The 17,738-nt window shown below is 48.3% G+C and overlaps 1 pseudogene; it reads left to right on the top strand.

Moving 5' to 3' along the window:
• The first annotated feature begins 368 nt into the window (after nucleotides 1–368).
• LOC136533501 (uncharacterized) lies at nucleotides 369–4,149 on the top strand (annotated as a pseudogene).
• The last annotated feature ends 13,589 nt before the right edge of the window (nucleotides 4,150–17,738 follow it).

The following is a 17,738-nucleotide window of genomic DNA, read 5'->3' as shown; positions in this document are numbered from 1 at the left end:
GACCTATCGGCTCCTGTAACGCTCACATACAGCAATACATATGCCGATTAGTATCCTATCGGCTGCTGGTTAGCCGACTTGTGCCCTGTCGGTTTCTGGTTTGCCGATACTAGGTTAGCCGACTAGTGCCTCGTCGGCTTCTCGTTTGCCGACTGGATTCCAAACTTACGGTTTCACTGTTACGGCTTCTAGATCTACAATTACATATTAAAATAATATTATTTTAGCAAAAATTCATGCACTGAATTCTTTATTTTATGTGGGCCCCACATGTTCCTCTGCTTTGCAGTTGGTCCAGTCAGCCTCAGCCTCAGCCTCAGTAGTTGCACTCTCGCCAAGCTGCTTGGAGCATGCCTTGCCTTCGTCCGATGAAGACGACGGAGACAAGCCTGAGCGGCAGCGGCCGGCACGACCTCGGCGCCAAGCCCTCCGACGACTACGAAGCCTGCGTGGACTGTCTAAGCACGCTCCCCAACAGCATCCTCGCGGGTCTCGGCGACGCCACCGCCGCTGGTCGGACCAACGTGCCCTCCAGGCTCCAGCAGCTGACGCTGCTCCCGGAGCTCCGCTTCGTCCCTCTCTCCGCCGATCCCGATCTCATCGCGTCAGCGCTGGCCGGCCACGAAGCGGAGCTCAGGCACCTGAAGATGACCGGTGACGACCCAGGAGGCCAGGACGCGCGCGGCCCCCGAGCCCGTGGCGGCATGGCTCCGCGTCGCCGAGCGCCGCATCTCCGGCAGGATCGTCTTCACCCACCAGGCGCCCGGGACCGGGAGAGACGCCGACGCCGAATGGCGAGGGGAGATCCGGCCCGCGGCGTCGAGGCCGCAGAGCAGGACGTCGTCGGGGAGCGCGCGCGCTGAGCCGGGGCCGTCCTCCGAGGCCTTGGCGGCGAGCTGGCCGCTGGCGCCGCCGCACAAGCTGGGCGGCTCCATCGGACGAAAGCGGGGGGAAGCCGCGAAACTGAACTGAGGTTGGGGAAAAGTTTGGCGCAGCTACCGAGGCAGAGACCAAAATTCCAGTATCGTACTCGTATTTCATACGGAAATACCAGCCATTTGTTTTTTTTATGTCACAAACTCACAAATCTACTTTTAGGATACCAGCGAGTTTTGGAAATTACCGCTCAAACAAGAATTTTGAGTGTCCCAAGTCCCAACAGGCAACAACACGGCATATCATCGAAAGAATCAAAGTGCGTTTTACCGTCCAAAGCGTCGTCCACCGTATGATTATGCTTCACAAGTAAGCCAATGACTTGTTTGTTTTATAGTAGAGCCATTTAAAAATGAATTTTGGCTTTTGACTCTTGAAATGTACTCCCTCCATACTAAAAAATAAAGTCGTTTTGGACAAGACTTGGATCAAACATTCGGAATATAAATCATGAATAATTTTTAATTTGTTGAGTTTGGAAATATGAAAACCATATGTATAGATTTATCTTGAAAAATACTTTCAAATTTTTTTTTCATATATCACTTTTTGATAAATATCTTTATAAAAATAGTAGAGCCGTGCCCCGCTAGGAGAGGTCCGCCCACGCTGAATAGACGAGAACCGGTGGCGCGGAGGCCTGTGCGACAGTGGGAGGCAGCGCACCGGGCAAGGCATGCACGGAGGCAGGGCCCGCACCGGCGAAGAGCCGAGCCTGGACCGACCGGGAGGCCAAGGCTGTCGCGCTAGGGAAACATCGAGCCGGGAGGGCCAGCTGCGCCAGACACGAGAGAGGTGGCGTCGACGACAGCAAGAGGCTGCGGCGGGCAGGGAGGAAGATCCGTCGCATCGGGTAGGGCGTGTCACCGCGCTAAGGCAGGGACGCTGGCGGGGCGGGCAGGTGGCGAGCTCGCACGAAGAGGAAACAGGCGAAGGAAAAATTTGCCTACTCCAGTAGGGAGGCAACAGGAATGAGTTGTGAGAGGGGGACAATAGGAGGCCAACAAATTTGAGAGCCCAACAGGATTGGGTCGTGGAAGAGGAAGTTGGAGCACAATTTTTAGCCTCCACTATCCAAATTAGGAATAGGAGGTCATTTAGGTAGTGTTACTGGAGACACCCTAACTAAACCATTCTTCGTGCTATTGCTATCAAGTAACTACTCAATGACGCCGCCGCCGCCGCCGCCTATCGGACCAGCGTGCTGTCCAGCCGCTGGCTCTGCCTCTGGCTGCTCCTCCCGGAGCTCCGGTTCCCTCTCTACTCCGAGCCCCGCCTCGTCGCCGCAGCGCTAGCTGCTCACGAGGCGGCGCTCCGCTACCTCAGCGTCGGGACACTGAACGCCGACACCGAGTCCTTGGCGGCCTGGCTCCCCGCCGTGGCGCGCCACCTCACCAGCCACCTCAGCTTCACGAACCACGCGCCGGGGAGAGACATCGACGACGACGACGGTGGCGGCGGCGGTGAGGAAAGGGGCTCCCTTGAGCTGCCCTGGCTGGCGAGCGCCACCAACGTGACCCTCGACCTCGGGTGCGGCCTGGGCCTCGCGGTCGCGCCCGTCGGCGTCTACGCTCGGCTCACCGACATCTCCCTGACCCGCGTCCTGTTCCGCGGCCCATGCGCGCTCAGCGACGCTGTCTCTTCCCCGCGGTGCTCCTGCCTGGTGAAACTCACGGTCCGCGGCGCCCGGGGCCTGGACAACCTCACGATCCGTTCGGATTCTCTCCGGGAGATGACGCTGGACAAGGTGCGCGACCTGGAACAGCTCGGCGTGGCTTCACCGGCGCTTGAGTACCTGAGCGTGTTTGGCTGCGCTTCATTTTTTATTGGGTTCAGCCGGTCGCCGACATCTCAGCTATGTTTATTGATGACTTTACCTGGGCACATATTTGAGAGCTGGACGCTGACATCCATTCTAGTTGGATCAATAAACATTTCACATAATTTCCTAATCTAGACAGAACCGACAGAATTAAGAAATTGCCATGAACTACACTATTTATGATAGTTTATATTTAGAAAACAGATTAGCTTTGCTCTATAATTCAGAGAAGTGCCCTAATGAAAAAAAGAATGGATTTGTCATTGGACTTGTCCAATTCAGGGTGTATACACAAATGTATCGCTGATGATCGTTTTTGAGAAATTCAGCCATGGTATATTCCAGTCTTTCGCTTTGCTCTTGTCCCCGCAACATTTCTTAGCACTCTCAATCTTCACTCTAACTCTCTATTTCCAAACTGATATATGATCTCCTTTTTTCTATGGTGACTTCCTATGGATGCACAGAATATTGATGACACAGAATACTTGATGGAAGACATGACAATTCTCCCAGACATTATGACTTTGGATGTGAGAGTAATCGCAAACGAACATGCCTTTGGAGCCAGCTTATTCCATGTTTTCAGGCTGCGTTCTGGTATCAAAAAGCTGACCCTGGACCTTTCTCCCCCCAGTTTGGAGGTAATTGTTATCCCTTTAATTTATATAATATTCATTTGCATTTCTTGGTTCACCAAGTCCTGATCTGCTAGTGCCCATAGGTGTTGGTTGCATGCTTATAATTTGTGTTGCAGAGTTTCTCTGGTAACTATATGTCTACACTTTGCTCTGTATTGAGTTCTGAATGAATAGTAATGCCGCGTGGGTTCCAAATATGTGTTACTTTTTTATTTTTTGTGACCCTCTTTGAAATATATGGTAGTGAATTGACTGTTGTTGTAGGGTAGGCATGATCAGCAAGGTGTTAGGAGACACCAACAGCAAGCTTCGTGTACATGATTATTCAGTGTCTCCATATCTCTATTAGATAATTTAGTCCCTAAGGTTAATGGAAAATCTTCTTTAGTTTGTGATGTTGCTAGAGAATTTGTGGAATTTTATAAAACATCATGGCTATAATTTTATTATATCACTTTCACATAGGCTGCTAGCTCAGAATAATTACGTTACTGCAACCTGATTGCTTTAGACTAATGTCTATATATCTAGGACCCCTTTTGTAAATGTTGATGATGTCTTGATAACATATTCATGGCAATTGTCCAGTTCAATTCTTTATCAGTTATTAGTATTTACTAAGTCAGTATGAACCCTTGTTTCAGGTACAGGTTGCTTGTCTACCTGGTCGCAAATGTAATGAGCAAGAACACTGGAAAAACTGAGGAACTCTTGTTGGATCACATCCAAGAAGTAGAGACACTGGGTTGAGAGGATCTCAACATGAAGCTACAATGTTGAAGCATATATTTTGGTCTCCTCCCTGTCCCCCTTCCCTCGAGCGCCCCCGTCGGGTGACTTGGGGGCGACCTTGCCTGCGCCCTAGGCCCCTGTATCTACGCCTCCCGTTCGGTCGCCGTCGCCGCCCTCTGGCGTGCGGCGGCGGCGGCCCCAAAAAAGGGAGCTCGGCTGCAGCTCCTCCCCCTTCCTAACCCTCTCTTCTCCACCCCCACCACCACCAATCATCACTATCTCTGGCGTGGACGTGCGACCGGCCGGGTGGCATTTTAGGGTCCCGGTAGCCGGATCCGGCGCCTCCACCCTTCCACGCCCGCACAGGAGCCCACCGGCGGTCGGTCTCGTGACCTTCCTCGGCTTCTCCGGTGAGCCGGCCGGCCGGCCGGCGGACCAGATCCGGGCCCGCCTGGGCCAGATCTGGCTCCCCCCCCCCCCCGATCTGCAGCATGTGTGGCGGTCATGGGTTGCAGCGCTCGCTCCTCTGCTTCGAGCGCGTGGAGGATGCCTTCAGGGACCAGGATTGTCGGTGCGGGAGCGCTTCGACTCCGCCTGGTAGCTGGAAGAGCAGCACGTGCAGTTCTTCCTCAAGTTGCCGATGGAGCTCTCAAGGGTCACGAGCGACACGGCTTACGCTCTGAACCCGGAGGTTCGCTAGGCACGCCCTCCAAACCCTATTCCCTACCGGCGCATGACGTCCAGACCCGTTGGCCGGCGGGTTGCATGCCTTTGTTGCAGTGGTGTGGAGGATGCTGCAGCACCTGTGCCAGATCTGGCCTCCTCCCCTGGTCTTCCTAAGGCCGACTAGGGGCTGGATCTGGCCTGCCGTGGTCAGTGAGCAGACTTGGGGTGAATACCCCCCCAAGCTTCTTACCTTGGGACGACGTCGGTGGCGCGCCAGCGTCATCACCTTCTTGGAGGCGTCATCAAATGCTCAGTTCGTCATTGGGGGTTGTTGGGGCAAGTTTGGGGACGAAAGTCCCTTTTGGGTGCTTCTCCCAACGAAGTTGGCGTCCGTGGATGTCATCCCCTTCTTGAAGGCTTCGTTGATGCACTCTGCTTGCTCCCCCGCGCCATTCGCCGGAGTCGCTCCATACTGTGTATCTGCGTGTGTTTCATTCTACTCTTCGCATCGGTTTGCCCTGCCTCAGTTGATGTTGCTACTACAGTCGCTCGGCTATTCACAGCGGCTACCTGGTCGCTGTTGATGTTGTCGCTGTAGTCGCTCAGTTCATAGCGGCTACCTGGTCGCTGTTGATGTTGCCACTGCAGTATTGTTGTTGCCGCTGCAGTCGCTCGGTTGTTCACAGCAGCTACCGGGCCGCTGTTGATGTTACCGCTACACTCGCTCTGTTCACAGCGGCTACCTAGTCACTATTGATGTTACCGCTGTAGTCGCTCGGGTGTTCACAACGGCTACCTAGTCGCTGTTGCTCTCTTAGCGGATGCTTTGCCGCCATTACTGCTCGATCGTTTGTAGCGGATGCTTTGCCGCTACCATTTTTCTCTGACGGATGCTTTGTCGTCGCTATCTTCGTCGTAATCTCAGCTCTTATTGGTGGATGCTTTGCCACCGTGGCTTCGTCTTTTGTGTGGTCAGCCTTTGTGTTGAATTTTTTTGTACAGGTCCTGTCGGTTAGGTCAGTGCTGAAGGGTCCTCTCCCTTCCGCCTCTCTTGCTTGTTTTCTTGTATCAGGTGCTTGGGGGTCTTGGTAATCTTGGGATTAGTGGGATGCCTTTTGTTGTAACTGTTTAACAACTTCTATTTCCTCTTAATGAAAAATGGGTTAAATGCCCAATCGCAAAAAAAAAAGTTACTTTGTTGAAGCAACTATTAAGCTGGGCAACAGTGGTAAAAAAGATTGCAATGACTTTCGATCCTTTGATGACTAAAAGCATGGCTAAGGAGTTGTGCCAGATGTTCCGAAACTTCTCTAGGCCAGAAACATGCATGGAATTTTACATGTATAATGTTATTCAGTTGGGTGGCAGTTCTAGAGCAGATGAAAACAACATTCGGCGCTTCAATTACTGAAAGCATGGTCAAGGAGTTGTGTTGAGCCTTGTCAAGCTTCTCCATACCCAAGACATGTGGAATTTTGCATGTTATCACTATGTGGACAAGAGGTGGTTCACTGGTTATACTTACCAGCACCATAAGACCAAGGCTATGTGTGACTCATAAGTCATAATTGGTTATTGTGTTATACTTACGTGCATCATATGGCCGAACTCATATTATTTGTAAATTTCTTCTGTGAATGGCTTAGTATGTTGGCACTCTACAATGGAATGTTCCCATATGTCATTAGATCCTTTTGCAATGCCCATCTCTAGGCTATTATTAAGTACATTATGCTCCGTGTGTTTGTTCACCTATGGTGCCTTTTGTTTTACTTTTATTTTTCCTTCTGTGATGGTTTACATGTGGTCCTTAAATCCTGCTTTTACAAGCTAAAAGCATGAAATATCCATTATTGATCGACCAATAGACCTATTTAGATAGTGAATCTTGAGGGCCCATTCTCCTGCCACGGAATCATCCTCATGACATCCAAACTACTAAGGGCATGTACAGCACGTATTTTTAGCCTTTCTGTGTGTGGTGTTTTTTGTGCAAAGGTCCATCGCGAGCCGGGAGGGTGCCGAGCATGTCGTCTCGTGCTCCAAGACTCGAAGCGTGAGGCACGGCCGCTGCGCGCGAACCGCTGTTGCGACGCCCTGCTCCGGCTAGCTGGCAGCCGCGCGCGTGTCACCACCGGCCGCCCTGCTCCGCCACAGCTAGCCACCGCCGGCCACCCTGCACACGGCGCCGTCGCCCGCCCAGCGTTAGCCACACCGGGCCGACACGTGCGATCCGCCCTACTCCGCCGCTGTCGTCGTGGTTTTGGTCAAGAAGCAAAAGGAAGGAGAGAAGCTTGCAGCACATGGGCTTGGCTGGCTACCACACAGCGAAAAGATGAGAGAGGGAAGCCTCGAGAAAAACGGATAAGACAGGAGGAGTTGTTGGAACAGTATATGAACTGGGTTCATGGACCATGGGTGATGGGTCCACATGTAAGAGAGGAGCTACGGGAGAAATTGTTGTAATCACGTTGCTTTTATTTATGCGATATATATTTTCTATCAAATAGCAACACAATAGTATATAAATATTTATTTATCGTGATCACGCTGTCGATGTTTGACCACCGATAGCCTACCACGGGGGTACCCGCGGCAGTATGTTCGGGCTTCAGCGTATGCAGAACTCGACGGTTAACGCAAGAGACAGTCGATTTATCCTGGTTCGGACCCTCGATCTTTGATCGAGTAATAGCCCTACGTCCAGTCGGCGTTAGCCTTTGCGTTGGATTGATCGTAAAGTGTTGTGTTGTACAATTATTGTCTTCCACCCCCGATTCAAGGAGCCCTGTCCTCCTTTATATAGTCAGGAGGCCAGAGTCCTAGTCGGTTTACAGTGACAGTTCCTAGTAGAATTACAGGATAATACTACTACTAAGATTATAGGGGAAGAATCCTAGTTAGGCTAGTTCTTCTCCCTTCCTTGCGGGGTACCCCATGGGTCCCGCACCGACAAGCCCCCGAGCATTTTATGGTTGAGTTCTGGAAGCCTCGTCTTATTCCTTCAAGTCTTGTTGAGCAGGAACAAGTGTCGTTCGAGTGCTTTCTTGAGCGAAACCGTGTAGCGCTTCGTGAGATCTTCGCGTGGTGTGTACCTTTTTTGGAGAAAAAAGTACCCCTATTTGGATGTAGCCCCCGACCCTCTTGCTGTTTGGCACAAGGAGCTTGAGGGTCTTTTCTTGAAATCTTTCTGATTCTACGTTGAAAGGTTCCCCGGCTTCCTTGTTGAAAAGAGCCCTGATTTAGCTGTGTTCGGGTTCTTTTTGTCAGAAAGAGTTCGGATATAGCTATGTCTGGGTTCTTTTATCTTGTGGCCTTGAAGTCGTCTATCCTGAAGAAGTGTTCTGAGTGACGTGCGCTTTTTTGAAAAAAGTGCACTCACTGAGTGTAGCCCCCGAGCCTCTTGCTATTTGGAACAAAAAGTTGGAGGGTCTTGAATCTGAGTTGTTCGATAGAACTGTATACCTCTCCATTTGCGGCCCCCGAGAATATATCCGGGTTGTTTTGTTTAGGAAGAACTCGGATGCAGAGTCTTAGCGTATTCTCTGATAGTTTGCTGTTGTCAGATGTAGTTGTATGGTGGTGGTTGAGTGTAAATGCCTTTTGTTCACGGGTTGTACTGTGTTGGTATATTCTTCCGAATATGCTCGTCTTCGAGTACTGTTCCCTCTCGCCTGAGTCTTCCATTATTGAGTCCTGTCTTTTCACTATGTCCTTTGTTAGGCTTATTTCGTTGGTACTCCTAGTCCATGTGCACCGCTCCTTTGATCTATAAATACCCTCCCGGAGTGCTTGTTTTCATCCATTGAACATTCTGTTGAAACCTTCGTGGTCATGAATATGGTAGTTTGTGAAGTAGAGCAGCCCCCGGGCGTGTTTTGTAGTTCCTATGTGTCTTGTCATAGCTGGAGGAAGTCTTGTGATAGGGATTAGAGGTAGGCTAATCCTGCAGCAGCATTGTACCAGAATGTACGTGGCGGTAGTTGGAGTAAGTCTTGTGATGTGGGCTTCGTTCCTTCATCTAGCAGTTCTTGGTTGATCCTCGTCGCCTGTCCTGAGACTATCCGGCGCAGATCAACACCATATCTAGCATCACATTGGTCTTGGGTAGACAGACGCCTGTCGGCCTTCTCTGCTCCATGTTGTCCTGACGTGCTGCTGATTTCCACCTTGGATGCACTACATCCGTCCTTTGAAGAAAACAGTGTAGCTAATGGCGGTTTGTCCTTTCGAGTAGCAATTTGGGACACGTAGTCGTTCCAGAGCCTAGCCGTGTCCGTGTTCCTCTTTGCTACTTTGCTTTTTGTGGTACCGAGTTCGTTGGGTCTTGTAAGGTTTGTAATCTTCTATTTTTGAAGTCGCTTGTAATGGAAAGAATCTTGTCTTCTGAGTTGTCATTCATTTTTCTGTTGTAGCCCTGGTTGTTCACGAGATTCCTGAGTTCTTTCCATAAGAACCGAGTTCTTATGTTACTTGTGAGGTAGCCCTTCTTTTCTTCATGGTTAATGGGTTGTTTTTTGTAGTAATCTGATAACTCTGCCATAGTGCTGGATGGATAAGTCTAAAATCTGCCCATTGAATTGTACCGTTGTGTGGATTTGTGCCCTTCGTCATTTTAGTTGCGTCAGTAAATGGACCGTTGCGTTCTCACACGGTGCTTTAACGGGCCTGGTGGGCTGTTTTTATCGCTGTAAAATCTATTTAAAGACCCTTCATCTTCTTTTCTTTACTGCCCTTCTCTTGCCTCGAAACCCTAGCTCTCAGAAATCCGCCGTCACCATTGCCGCCGCCGTCTTAGTGCCGTCGTCCCAACTTTCTCTTCCCCTAGTTGCTTTTTGCCTCTGTTAGTACATGGGTAAGAAGAAAACCGCGAGTAAGTCCCAGTTTAACTTCGTGGATGAGGAGTCATCCCTTTCTTTGATCGAGAACCAAGAGTTTGTGGCCATGAGGGCTGCCCAGAAGGTTTGGCCAGCTCTGACAACAACCGAAGAGCAGCTTCGTGAGCTTGTCAGCGATGGCTTGATCCAGAGCAAGGACTTTGCTGAATGGAGAGCTCTAGGTGAGCATCGGGTCCCTGCTCCCGGTCCTGGTGAGATCATCCTCTTTGTCTCCTTTGTCCGTGCTAGACTCTGCCTTCCTGCTTCTGCCTTCCTCCATCGATTCCTTAATTATTTTGGGGTTGCTTTGAACCATCTTACCCCCAATGTTGTCATCCATCTTTCTATCTTTGTTCATCTTTGCGAAACCTTTCTTGGAATTCCTCCTTCTCTTTCTCTCTTCCATTTCTTCTTTCGTCTGAAACCACAACCCCGCCATGATGACACTTCTGTTCTTGGCGGGTGTGGGATTCAGTTCCGTCAGGGTCTTAAAATTAAATTATTTGATTATGACTTAGTTGACTCTATGAAGGATTGGTGTTCCGAGTGGTTTTATTCCGCCAACATGATTCCTCCACTTTCCGTTCATTCTTCTGGTCCCACGGTTAACGATCGATGGGAAAAGAAACTCTTGACTGATTATGAGAACCAGGCGATCAAGCCGCTTATTGAGAGGATAAATACTCTGAAACAGCAAGGTTTGACCAGCCTTGGCATTATTTCCAGTTTTCTTCGCCGTCGAGTCCAACCTCTTAAGGAGCGAGAAAACTTTGGTTTTGAGTACTCTGGGGCAGAGGACCCTTCTCGTATGGTCCCTGCCCTTGAGTTGACCGATGAGGAGGTGCTCGAGCGTCTTCGGAAGATGCTAAAAGGGGTGAACGTCGTTCCATACACTGTTGTTGAGTATTGCGCCAAGAACCCTACTCCTGCTGTGAGTTCTTTTTCTTTATTCGAGTACTTTTTGAATTTCCTTTGTGTTCTCCACCTTTGTTTAATCTTTCTCATCTGGTTGTTTTACTCTTCTTTGTAGGACTTGGGTCGCAACTTTGTTGACCCGATCCCTCTTGATGTCCTCCCTGCCGTGGTGAAAACTAGGGAGAACCTTGCTGGGGCTTCTGTAACCAGTAAGTTCCCAATCACCACAGTGTTTCCTGGGGTTTCTTCTGGATTTGTTGATGTATATGAAGAATACGTTCCTCGTCTAGTCCCCCAAGGTCCTCGTAGTGTCTCGAACAGGGGGTGAACGGATGGTTCTTCATCTGGTCTGCCTGCTTCTAAGAAGTCTCGCAAGCCAAGTACTCGTCCAGGTACTCCAGTTGTAGCTAGCATGCTCATAGGTGAGCATATTAATACTCTCTGTCCCTTTGTTTTCTTGTTTTTATCTTGAACCGAGTGCTTCTGTTCTTTTTTCAGTGGGTGCCCTGGTGGCCTTGGTCGAGACCGAGGAGGAAGAGGATGATGATGAAGTACCCCTTATCATGCGGTGGTGAGTTGTTTTCATATTCTCCCACCGTTGAAATCTTCCTCTTTGTCTTGACTTTTAGTCTTGATCTTTTTGTAGTAATCAGACGTCGGGTACGGGTTCTTCTAAGGCTCCTGCGTCAGTTTCTTCTGTAGCTCCGGTGTTGAGTTCTTCGGTAGCTCCTGTATCGAGTTCTTCTGTAGCTCCGGTGCTGAGTTCTTCCGGGGCTCCGGTGCTGGCTTCTTCTGGGGCTCCGGTACCAGCTATACCGCTCCTGCCACCAAGTGGCGGGGACATTTTTGCCACCATGGTCCCCCCTGCGAGATCCTCTTTTTGTTTTGCGAAGAAGAAGGTGGCTGGGTGAGTGGATTATGGCTTCGTCTCTTTGTTTCTGTTCTCTTTTTCTCTGGTTCTCATTGGCAATTTCTTTTATCAACTTTTAGGCCTTCGTCTTCTCTCGTTTCTCCATCGACTTCTTCTCAGCCCTCCGTTGTGCCACTGAGTACTGAGCCTCAGGACTCACAGCATACTGTTGGTGAAGTGGCTGTGGGGGCGATGAAGCTTTTTGGCGACGGTGCCGTAGCAGACTTGGTTGCCCCGGAGGTGACCGTGGCCATTGCGGCGGGTCCTTCTAAGGGATTGGCCTTGGCTTCCCAGGAGGTCGCCCTGGTCGTGCCTTCTTCGCCTCGGCCAGCCTCTCCTTCTCCTTCTCTTGCCTCCGGTGGTCCATCTTTTGCTGATGATGTGGTGCAGCAGTTTGATGCCACTCATCGGCTATCGGAGTTAACTGCTGCCTAGGGAAGCTTATCGTCCCTTACGACTTCTTTTGGAGAAAAGCTCCAGGTAAGTTTTTTCGCCGTTCCTTTTTTGGATGTTCGCTTTTCTTCTGTCCTCATTCCTTGTTTTTCTTTGTCTCTTCTTGCTCAGTCCTTCTCTCATGATCATACCGGCTTCTTTTTCTCGTCTAAAAACGAGAAAAAGTTGTCTTCCGAGGTGAGCGCCCTGAAAGCTGATCTTGACCTCCTCCGGGCCGAGATGGAGGCTGAGCGTTGAACACATCAGGAGGAGGAAAAATCTCTTCATGCTCAGGTTGTTGAGACCGAGAAGCAAAGGGATGTAGCTTTCCAGGAGGCTCAAAAGAATTCAGAGGCTGTGAAGAACTTGGAGGCCATGAAGGAGTGCAACGGTATGGTGGGTTCTTTTTGTTTCCTTCTACATTTAAATTCTCCTTTCTGCTGACGGCTACTGAAAACTGGAAAGCTTTGTGGAAATCCTTTTGTTTAGTAGCCGACGTTCTCCGAACTCCAGCGGATGATGGGCAATCTTGGGCTCAGTTGATTCCTTGAATTCCGACTCGTTTCCAAGAGTTTGTGAAGAGGTGCGCTCAACTGTGTACTAAGAATGTCCTGGCCTAGGTCTGGGTTCTTGCTCCAGCGGCTCCTTTGTCCAAGATAGCAGAGGAAGCTGATAGTCAAGAATACATTGATGCCGTTGAGAGGATGGAGCCTGAAGTTGAAGACTTAGCTAGTAGAATAGTAGATAATCTTAATATTGTTCTCCCTTCTCCTGATGATGAGGCTTGATGTATTTGACCTTTAGGCCCGTGCCTTGTAATATGACATTATGCTTCTTTTGAATGAAGATTTTTGTTGATGTCTTCTCTGCTTGGATGCCTTGTTTATTCCTTGGATGATTTGTCCAATTGGTTAGAGTTACTTGACTTGCCGAGTACTTTTCTGTCCCATGTAAACAACTTCTTTATATATATAGATCTTTGTGCTAACAACCTTTCCTGATCTGTCGAGTGCTTGTCTGGCCTTCTTCTGTGCCATATAAACAACTCGTTATATGTAGGTCTTTGTGTTCTTGGGTATCTCCAGTGTAGCCCCCGAGCCTCTTGCTATTTGGAACAAGTAGCTGGAGGGTCTTGTCTTGAAATTGCTCTGGTCTAAGCCTAGGCTTAGTTTTAGTCATTTTGCTTTTATTTCAGGTTTTAGCTTGTTAGCTACCCTCGTCGGCGGGCTCAAGCGTCTTTTCAGCTATTTTGCTCTTGGCCGGGATGCTCAGGCGTATTTTCAGCCATTTTGCATTTTATTTCGGGTGTTAGCTTGTTAGCTACCCTCATCGGCGGGCTCAAGCGTCTTTTCAGCTATTTTGCTCTCGGCTGGGATGCTCAGGCGTATTTTCAGCCATTTTGCATTTTATTTCGGGGCTTAGCTTGTTAGCTACCCTCATCGGCGGGCTCAAGCATCTTTTTAGCTATTTTGCTCTCGGCCGGGATGCTCAGGCATATTTTCAGCTATTTTGCATTTTATTTTAGGTATTAGCTTGTTAGCTACCCTCATCGGCGGGCTCAAGCGTCTTTTCAGCTATTTTGCTCTCGGCCAGGATGCTCAGGCGTATTTTCAGCCATTTTGCATTTTATTTTGGGTGTTAGCTTGTTAGCTACCCTCATCGACGGGCTCAAGCGTCTTTTCAGCTATTTTGCTCTCGACCGGGATGCTCAGGCGTATTTTCAGCCATTTTGCATTTTATTTTGGGTGTTAGCTTGTTAGCTACCCTCATCGGCGGGCTCAAGCGTCTTTTCAGCTATTTTGCTCTCAGTCGGGATGCTCAGGCGTATTTTCAGCCATTTTGCATTTTAGAAACAACTCGGAGAGAGCCATGAGACATATGTTTGTCGAGAGATAATCATCTTTATTGATCATGAATATTGATGTGCTACAATGATACATAGCGCTATTTTTGTTGATCATGAACTTTGATCTCCTATGTCTTGTATACATATTTTCCCTTGAGTTGTTTTCATGCGTAGAATCTTCGTAGCTGACTGATGTGCCATGTATTGTTGACTTCTTTTCCGTCTTCAGCTATGATCTTGTATGTGCCTGGTCCGATGACTTTTATGACGACAAAAGGACCTTCCCATGGACTGAGTAGTTTGTGGCGTCCGTCGGTTTTTTGTATTCTTCTTAGTACTAGGTCTCTGACTTGTAATGATCGAGACTGGGTATTCTTGTTGTAGTGGCGTCTTAGTCCTTGGAGGTATCTTGCTGATTGCAGGGTAACGTTTACTCTGACTTCTTCTATACTGTCGAGTTCTAATCTTTGGGTGTGTTCTGCTTCTCCTTCGTCGTATTGCTCTATCCTTGGTGACGTCCAGATCAAGTCTGTGGGTAGTATGGCTTCTGATCCGTACACTAGGAAGAAAGGTGAGTATCCGGTGGCTCTGCTTATTTGAGTCCGTAGCCCCCATACAACCTTGGGTAATTCTTCAATCCATTTTGATCCATAGTCTACTAGTTCTTCGTACAGTCTTGGTTTCAATCCGGCTAGTAGAGTCCATTAGCCCTTTCTACCTATCCATTGGCTTCTGGATGTGCGACTGACGCATAATCTATGCTAAAGCCACAATCATGTGCCCAACTTTTGAATTCTGTAGCTGTGAAGGGAGAACCCAAATCTGTGATGATTCGATTGGGCATGCCGAAGCAGTGCATGATGTCTTGGATGAACTCGACTGCTTTGGCTGCACTGTATTTTGTGAGTGGTTTGTATTCGATCCACTTGGTGAACTTGTCAATTGCTACAAAGATGTACTCGAAACTGGCCTTTGCTTTCTTGAGAGGTCCTACTTGATCTAGCCCCCAGCAGGAGAAAGGCCAAGCGGGTGGGATGCAGATGAGGTTGTGGGCTGGCATATGAGTCTGTCTTGCGAACATCTGACAACTTTTACATCTTTTGACGAGTTCTTCTGCGTCTTTCAAAGCGGTTGGCCAGTAGAAACCAGTGCGAAATGCTTTGCCGACTAGTGTTCTTGAAGCGGTGTGATTTCCACAGCAACCTGAGTGTATTTCATCTAGGATTTGTTTGCCTTCTTCAAATCAGACGCATTTTAGGAGTACTCCTGATGATGTGGCTCTTCTATATAGCTTGTCTCCTACTAGGACGTAATTCTTGCTTCTGTGAACGACTTGTGTGGCTTCCTGTTTTTCCGCTGGTAACCTATTTTCTTTGATGTAATCAATAAAAACCTGTGTCCATGAAGTGTTGATCACCAGAATCCGGTTGCCTTTGGCTGTGAGTTCTGTGGTTGTCTCACTGGATTGTTTGATAGAGGGAGCTGATAACTCCTCTATGAATACGCCGGGTGGGACCTTTGCCCTGTTGGATCCAAGCTTGGCAAGAACATCTGCTGCAATGTTGGAATCTCACAGGACATGTAGAATTTCTAATCCTTGGAAATGTTTTTCGAGTTTTCAGATTTCTGCACAGTAAGCACTCATGTTCTCTTTGGTGCAATCCCAATCTTTGTTGACTTGGTTGATGACTACTGCCGAGTCGCCGTATACGAGTAATTGCTTGATTCCGAGGGTAATAGACACTCTTAGCCCATGTATGAGAGCTCTGTATTCTGCTTCATTGTTGGTAGCTTGCCATAATATCTGAAGGACATACTTTAGTTGTTTTTTGTCCAGAGAAATTAGGAGGATGCCTGCACCGGCTCCGCCTAGCTTGAGTGATCCATCAAAGTACATTTTCCAATGATCAAGGATGGCGCTTGACACGGGTTGTTGAATTTCTGTCCATTCGGCAACAAAATCAGCAAGGGCTTGAGATTTAATTGCTTTCCATGGGGTGAAATCGATGTTGAGAGCACCGAGTTCAACCACCCACTTGGATATGTGTCATGTTGCGTCTTTGTTATGTAAGATGTCTCCTAGTGGGAAATCTGTCACCACGGTAATCTTGTGGCTTTCAAAATAGTGACGAAGCTTGCGTGACGTGATCAGTAGGGCATAGAGTAGTTTTTGCATATGCGGGTACCAGATTTTTGATTCTGACAGTACTTCGCTGATGTAGCATACTGGGCATTGTACTTTATACACGCGCCCTTCTTCTTCCCTTTCCACTACTATCGCCGTGCTGACTACAGTAGAAGTTGTTGCAATGTATAGCATCATGTCTTCGTCTTTCTTTGGAGGTGTGAGGACTGGTGAGGAGGTGAGGTATGCCTTAAGTTTCTTGAAAGCTTCATTGGCTTCTTCCATCCATTCGAACTTGTCTGTCTTATTTAGCAGTTTAAAGAAAGGCAACCCTTTTTCGCCAAGTCTTGATATGAAACGGTTGAGTGCCGCCATGCAGCCTGTTAGTTTTTGTACATCTTTGACGCTTCGAGGAGGGCAAATCTCTGTTATGGCTCGAATTTGCTTGGCGCTTGCTTCTATTCCACGATGACTGACCAAGAATCCGAGTAGTTGTCCTGAAGGAACTCCGAATACACACTTGTTTGGGTTCAATTTCCACCTCCACCTTTTTAGATTCTCAAAGGTTTGTTTTAAGTATTCAATCAGTGTATCCGGGTTCTTTGTTTTTACAACCACGTCATCCACATATGCTTCTACGTTTTCGCCGATCTAATCACCAAGGCATGTTTGGATGGCTCTTTGGTAGGTGGCTCTAGCATTCTTAAGTCCAAACGACATGGTCTTGTAGCAGTAGGTGTCGAATGGAGTGATGAAAGATGTCTTGCTTTGGTCATGTTCTTTTAATGCGATTTGGTGATATCCGGAATAGCAATCAAGAAAGGATAATAGGGCAGATCCTGCTGTTGAATCAACTATCTGATCAATGCGTGGTAGTCCAAACGGATCCTTTGGACAGTGTTTGTTGAGATCTGTGTAGTCAACACACATGTGCCACTTGTCCGTGTTCTTTTTCTGTACCAGAACTAGATTTGCAAGCCAATCTGGATGTAGGATTTCCCTAATGAATCCAGTTGCCATTAGTTTTATAATTTCCTTTTTTATTGCTGCCTTCTTGTCGGGAGAGAATCGTCGTAGTCGTTGCTTCATAGGCTTGGAGCCTTCATTGACATCAATTCTGTGCTCAGCCAACTCTCTTGGGACCCCTGGCATGTCGGCTGGCTTCCAAGCGAAGATATTCTTATTGTCCCGAAGAAAGTTGGTGAGTGCGAGTTCCTATTTTGCTGATAGGTGGGCACTGATGGTTGTCGTTTTTTAGGGATCACCGGTGCCTAGGTCGATCTGCTTGACGTCGGCTTCTTTTGGTGGTGCTAGGATGCTTGGTCTTTTAGCCGGTATCTCTAGTTCTTCTTGGCTTATTTCTGCGGCAATGGTGGCTATTTCTTTTCTTCCATTGTTTGCCTGTGCTTTTGCTGCAATTTGGATTGCTTGAATATCACAGTCAAATGCACGCTTTAAATCACTTCGAAGAGAAAGAACGCCGTTAGGCCCTGGCACCTTAAGCAACAGGTATGGATAATGTGGTATTGCCATGAATTTTGCTAGTGCTGGGCGCCCGAGGATTGCATGATATGATGAATCAAAGTCTGCGACTTCAAACTTGATGAATTCTGTGCGGTAGTTTGAGGGAGTCCCAAAAGTAACCGGTAGAGTGATTTGTCCAAGTGCCATTGCTGTCTTGTCGGGTACTATGCCATAAAAAGGCATGCTTGTTGGTGTGATCATCCCGGCAAGTTGTAGTCCCATCTTCCTTAGAGTTTCTGAAAAAATGATGTTGAGTCTGGCTCCTTTGTCGATTAGTACTTTTGTAACAGTCATGCCGGCAATGGTTGGATC

The sequence above is a fragment of the Miscanthus floridulus genome, unplaced genomic scaffold, assembly GCF_019320115.1.
Source record: "Miscanthus floridulus cultivar M001 unplaced genomic scaffold, ASM1932011v1 fs_902_3_4, whole genome shotgun sequence".
Classification (NCBI taxonomy): domain Eukaryota; kingdom Viridiplantae; phylum Streptophyta; class Magnoliopsida; order Poales; family Poaceae; genus Miscanthus; species Miscanthus floridulus.
The sequence above is the reverse complement of the archived record's forward strand: the minus strand, read 5'-3'. Positions and strand labels throughout refer to the sequence as shown.